Source organism: Pongo abelii, chromosome 7 (genome assembly GCF_028885655.2).
Source record: "Pongo abelii isolate AG06213 chromosome 7, NHGRI_mPonAbe1-v2.0_pri, whole genome shotgun sequence".
Taxonomy (NCBI): Eukaryota; Metazoa; Chordata; class Mammalia; order Primates; family Hominidae; genus Pongo; species Pongo abelii.
This window is the reverse complement of record NC_071992.2, coordinates 113,407,102-113,414,243: the sequence shown is the minus strand read 5'-3', so window position 1 is coordinate 113,414,243 and position 7,142 is coordinate 113,407,102.

Below are 7,142 nucleotides of genomic sequence, written 5' to 3'. Positions count from 1 at the left end.
TCTCTGCATTCCCAGTTCTAAGTATCTAAGTGCACACACTGCCACCAAGAAGGAAGGATAAGAGAGGGGACCACATATGGAATGAGGAGAGTGGTTCTATTCACTCCAGGAACACTCACTGTCCTTTCAACATGATTTAAGATCAACTTGGGAGAGCATGACATCACCACATCAAGTGGACACAAGAGAGGACATCAGTTGGAAGGGCCCACTGGTATTGCAGAGCAATGGTCTTAAAAAGTTCTTAGAGGAGATAGGCATGCCCCTTCTGGAATACTGCCTGACACATTGAGTGGAGCCTGTAGAGGGGGTGGGTGACTGCCTTGGATGCTAGGAACAGGGGCACACAGGATAAAGGATTCTTGGTACCACCTTCTACTGTGGACCAGAGGTGGTATTATAGTCAAAATACAGCTGAGTGAGAATTGTCATACAGGTGCATTCACACCCAAGAGATGGTGGCAGACTATTGGTCGCCCCAGTCCCAGAATTCATCCAATGTCCTATGTGAATCACCAGAAATCAGTAGGTCAGCACCATTCTAGTGGCCTGGTCTTGTACAATCCTACGAAAGAAATACTGTTCTGGTGGTGAGTGGGAAGGATACATTGACTAGGATGCCCTCCTGGAACTCAGATCCAGCCATGCAGCCTCAAAATTCCTCCATACACACAGGTCCAGGAGTGTCTTGGGGCAGCTGGTTGACCCCACATATGGGATAGAGTGATAGAGAGTGTCTTGGAGGGCAGAAATGGATCCCAGAGTCTATGCTTGTAACTGTCTAGGCTTGGGACTTCCCACTCAGATGGTATTGCTAGTCCCAGCCAGTCCCAGGCATTGAAAGGAGACTTAGACAATTTCAAGGGAGGTACTTCTGGTGGCTACCAGGGTACCAGGATCAGACTTGAGTCACTTTTCCTAGATGGCATTAATGGCTATGTCTGGACTCAAGCACTGGAGGGGGGCTTGGAAAAAGTTGAGGAAAGCACTCCAGAGCAAGGGGTCTGGGGCGGAGACTATACTTACTTGCGTCTAATAGAAGTAATTGCAAGGAACAATTTCTGCCTTCACCTTCTTTGACTTTTCAGAAGAATTTGCCACAATTGATTACTTCCTCTTTCCGGAAACATTTTCTTCATGTGCCTTCTGGGACCCCACAGTCTCCTGGTTCCCTTTCTACCTTAGTAACTACTTTTTCTTAGCCTTTGCTCATTCCAACTTACGTCTTTGGCTTCTAAATATTGGAGACTCTTAAAGCTTAGTCACTTTCTACATGATTTTTATCTAGGGCCATCATTTAAGGAATCATTGTATGTTCACAATGTATGCTTACTGTCTCATTCCAGGGGACACTATTCATAAAAACTACAATACAGGCCAAACTGTATCCTGTGAAACCTGAGCAATTGATCTAATCTTGCGGCTTTAAATCTTTTTCATACCTCATGGCAGTGGACTCCTCTGAGCTTCAGACTCATATATATTCAATGGCCTTTTCAACATCTCTACTCACATGTTAAATCTAACATCTAACACCAAATTCTTTCAATCAATCAGATTCTCCCCTAAATCTGTTCCTCTTCTAATCTCCTTGCCTCAATCAATGGCCATTCTCTCATTCTAGTCCAGTCTAAAAACCTGTGATTTATCCTTGACTCTTCTTTTCTTCTTACCCCAAATCCCATTTGTCAGCAAATCCTGTTGGTTCTACCTTCAAAATTTACCTAGAATCTGACTGTTTCTCACTACTCTTACTATTAACACCATGGTCTAACTCACTATCATCTCTGTCTTGTAGTATTGCAATATTTTTCTAACTGGTATCAATATATTTATCTTTTTGCTTCCTTCAGGCTATTCTTAACACAGCAGCCAGTATGAACGAGTTTAAATATGTCAGCTCATGGCACTCCTCTGCCCAGAACATCCAGTGGCTTATGATATCACCTGGAGTTAAATACAAAGCTATCAATATGGCTCCCAAGACCCTACATGATATGGCCTCTGCTACCTCTCCCACCCCCTCTCCCACTTCTCACCCTTTGTTCATGCCACTTCATCCATAATTATTTGGTTGCTGGTCCTTGAACATGGCAAGCCTGCTCCCAGCCCACAGCCTTAGCACTTGTTCTCTTAATCTGGCCTGCTCTTCTCTCAAGTGTCTTCTGGCTTGCCCCCTCCCCATCTTGGTGTCACCAATCAGCTGCCATCTTGTCACTGAAGACTTCCCTGATCACCTTAATTGAAACAGCAAACATCTTCCCTCCAACAACTGATACTCCCTACCCTCCTGTTTCTTGCTTATTTTACCCACAGCACCATTACCTTCAGATACACTATATACAATCATATATTTCATAATGACTGTTTGGTCAATGACAATGGTTCCAATAGATTATAGTGGAGCTGAAAAATTTCTATCAACTAGTGGTATAACATCATAGCACAACAGATTACTCATGAATTTGTGGTGATGCTGGTGTAAACACACCTACCACACTATTAGTCATATAAATGTATAGCATATACAACTATGTATAGTACATAATACTTGATAATGATAATAACAACTATGTTACTGGTTTATGTATTTACTATATTATATTTTATCATTATTTTAGAGTGTACTCCTTATTAAAAAAAGTTAACTGTAACAAAGATAAATAGATGGGACTTAATTAAACTAAAAAGCTTCTGCACAGCAAAAAAAATAATCAGCAGAGTAAACAGAAAACCCAAAGAGTGGGGGAAAATCTTTGCAATGTATACTTCCAACAAAGGACTAATACCCAGAATCTGTAAGGAACTCAAACAAATCAGCAAGAACAAAACAAATAATCCCATCAAAAAGTGGGCTAAGGACACAAATAGACAATTCTCAAAAGAAGATATACAAATGGCCAACAAACGTGAAAAAATGCTCAACATCACTAATTATCAGGGAAATGCAAATCAAAACCACAATGTGATATCACCTCACTTCTGCAAGAATGGCCATAATCAAAAAAGCTTTAAAAAATAGATGTTGGCATGGATGTGGTGAAAAGGGAACAATTTTACTCTGTTGGTGGGAATGTAAACTAGTAAAACCACTATGAAAAACAGTGTGAAGAGTCCTTAAAGAAATAAATCAAACAGTAAAACTCAAAGTAGACCTACCGTTTTATACTGCAACCCCACTACTAGGTATCTACCCAGAGGAAAAGGAGTCATTTTACAAAAAAAGATACCAGCACACACATGTTTATAGCAGTACAACTTGCAATTGCAAAAATATAGAACCAGCTCAAATGCCCATCAATAAATGAGTGAATAACAGAAATGTGGTATATATATATATATATATATACACACACACACACACACACACACCATGGAATACTACTGAGCCATAAAAAGGAATAAAATAACGGCATTTGCAAAAACCTGGATGGAATTGGAGACCATTATTCTAGGTGAAGTAATTCAGGAATGGAAAACCAAACATTGTATGTTCTCATTCATAAGTGGGAGCGAAACTATGAGGACACAAAGGCATAAGAATGATACAGTGGACTCTGGGGACTCAGTGGGAAGGATGGGTGTGGCAAGGGATAAAAGACTACCCATTGGGTACAGTGTACACTGCTCGGGTGATGGGTGCACCAAAATCTCAGAAATCACCACTCAAGAACTTATCCATGTAACCGAACACCACGTGTTCTCCCAAAAATCTACTGAAACAAAAAAAATAAAAATAAAAAATTTAAAAAAGAGGAGAAAAAAATTAACTGTAAAACAGCCTCAGGCAGTCCTTCAGGAGGTGTTCCAGAAGCATTGTTATCAAAGGAGGTGACAGCTCCATGTGTGTCATTGCCTCTGAAGAGCTTCCACTGGGACAGGATGTGGAGGTGGAAGACAGTGACATTGATGATCCTGATCCTTTATAGCTCTAGGCTAATGTGTTTGTGTCTTAGTTCTTAACAAAAAAGTTTAAAAAGTAAGGAATAATAATAAATTTTAAAAATAGAAAAAAGCTTATAGAATAAGGACATAAAGGAAATATTTTTCGGCTGGGTACAGTGGCTCACACCTGTAATCCCAGCACTTTGGGAGGCTGAGGTGGGCGGATCACGAGGTCAAGAGATGGAGACCAGCCTGGCCAACATGGTGAAACCCCGTCTCTACTAAAAATTCAAAAATTAGCTGGGCATGGTGGTGCACACCTGTAGTACCAGCTACTTGGGAGGCTGAGGCAGGAGAATTACTTAAACCCGGGAGGTGGAGGTGGCAGTGAGCTGAGCTCACGCCACTGCACTCCAGCCTGGGGACAAAGCGAGACTCCGACTCAAAAAAAAAAAAAAAAAAAGAAAATATTTTTCTATAGTTGTACAATGCATTTGTGTTTTAAGCTAAGTGTTATTACAAAAAAATCAAAAAGTTAAAGTTTATAGAGTAAAAAAGTTACAGTAGCTAAGGTTTAATTTATTATTGAAAAAAATTTTTTTTGAATTAAGAATTTACAAAACGTATTTAATGTAGGCTTAGAGTACAGTGTTGATAAGGTCTACAGTTGTGCACAGTAATGTCCTCAGCCTTCACATTCACTCACTGCTCACTCACTGACTCACCCAGAGCAACTTCCAGCCCTGCAAGCTCCATTCACGGTAAGTGCCCTATAGAAGTGTGCCATTTTAGGTCGGGCACGGTGGCTTATGCCTGTAATCCTGGCACTTTGGGAGGCTAAGGTGGGCGGATCACGAGGTCAGGAGGTCGAGACCATCCTGGCTAACACGGTGAAACCCCATCTCTACTAAAAATACAAAAAATTAGCCGGGTGTGGTGGCAGGTGCCTGTAGTCCCAGCTACTCGGCAGGCTGAGGCAGGAGAATGGCATGAACCCAGGAGGCAGAGCTTGCAGTGAGCCGAGATCTCGCCACTGCACTCCAGCCTGGGAGACAGAGCAAGACTCTGTCTCAAAAAAAAAAAAAAAAAAAAAAAAAAAAAAAAAAAAAAAAGAAGTGTACCATTTTAAATCTTTTATATCCTATTTTTACCGTACCTTTTCTGTGTTTAGGTATACAAATACCACTGTGTTACAATTGCCTACAGTATTCAGGACAGTAACATGTTGTACAGGTTTGTAGCCTAGGAGCAACAGGCTATACCATCTACCCTAGGTGTGTAGTAGGCTGTACCATCTAGGTTTGTGTAAGTTCACTCTGTGATGTATGGGTAATGAAGAAACTGCCTAACAACACATTTCTCAGAATGTATCCCCATCATTAAGTGAAGCATAGTTGTATTTTCTTTGGTCTAAGCTGTGGGCAAAGAACTTTACATGTGTTATCTCAATTAATCTTCTTAACAGGCCAGTGGGGTAGGTATTGGAGGCAGGAATTAGTAGAAACGACGTTAAGTAGTTTGTTCAGGGTCACACAGGTAGAATGTGGCAGAGCTAGGTTTTAAATCCAGGTCTCATTCCAGAGCCCACATTCCATATTGATATGCTTCACTACCTCTGCAGAATAATTTTCTAGAAATGGAATTGCTGCTTGACGCTCAATTCTTTTTTTTTTTTAATAGGGAGCAATGGGAGTGTTATGAACAGAGGGATGACATAGACATTAGTGTTTATTATCAGGGTGAAAGATCACCTTAGTTATATAATTACAGTGAAGTGAAGTGGGAGCAGGGATGGAAATAGAAGGCAGGGTTTGGTCGGGAGGCTTGTACGGTCTTGATGCTCAATTCTTAAAAAGTCATGGGCTTTTGAAGGATTTGATTATATATTGTTAGCTTAGGAGAAAATGCTAGTGATAGTACATTCTGTCATAGGACCACAGAAGAACACATAAAAATTTGTTAATATTATTTGTGATATAAAAATAGTATACACATATAAAAATTCAAAGCATATCAGGATATTTAAGGAAAAATGGGTCTTCTTTCTACCTTGTACTTTTCAATTCCAATACCATTAATAGTTACTTATATCTTACCATCAATTAGAGAATTTCTTAACTCAAATATGTTTGATAGAAACTGTGATGTGAAAGAGTCCACTGGAGGCTATTTAAAGAAAGTTAAAAAAGGAAAGATCTTTGAGCTCCCTAAGGAGATAAGCAAGCATCATATTTGAAGAAAGGGCAAGCCACCTCCGAGATTTGTCTTCTTCCCTCCAGGACCTCTTGCTGCTCAAAGTGTCTACCTTGAGCCATGATTCCATTAGTTTTTCTGTTTTAAAATTAAATTATTATTATCACTATTCATTAGGGCAGGAATTTTGTCTGTTTTGTCATCGTTTCCCTGATTGCTGGCGTATAGTCAGCACTCAATAAATGTCTAGCCAAATATCTAAAATTATGCTAAGAACAGCATTGATTGCTCAGCCTCCAGACACTCCTCTTTGAGGGAACCAAGAAGCCCAGGGAACTGTGAAGACACTGTGTTTATCCTCAGTGAAGCCAGGGAGGAAGGTCTCCCCTTGACCTTGTAGGAGCTGGAAAAGAGGAGGCTAGATCCTGGGAGTGGGGATGGGGCAGAGGGAGGGTGGCCAAGAGAGAAGAGATTTCCAGGAATCCATTCAACATGGGCCCCATAGGGCCCAAAAGGTGACTCTGTGGGATAAATCATACTGTGTGTTTTCTCATCTTCTGACCTCTAGATGCGTATATCATTGATTCCTGTTATTTTTGCAAAACCCTCAGATAACCAACTTTCCCAGCCTTTCCCAAGAATCAAAGGGTGGGAATACGCCATAGTTTGTTTAATAATTTAGTAAGAAACATTTTATTTCCAGGTTGAGGCTATAATAAATAGACCATTATAAATATTTGCAACTAAGTTCTTGGGTGGACATAAGTTTTAATTTCTCTTGGGTAAATACCTAGGAGTGGGATCCTTGAGTCATATAGTATGTAATTTATCAGAAACTGCCAACTGTTTTCCCAAATCACTATCATTTTGTATTCCCACCAGCAATGCAAGAAAGATGCAGCTGCCCCACATTCTCAAACAAGCACTTGGTATTGTTAGTTTTTTTTTTTTTTAATTTTAGCTATTCTAATAGATATGTGGTGGTATCTCATTGTGGTTTTAATGTTTATTTCCTTAATGATTGATCATGTTAAACATCTTCTCATTGGCTTCTTTTGACACAT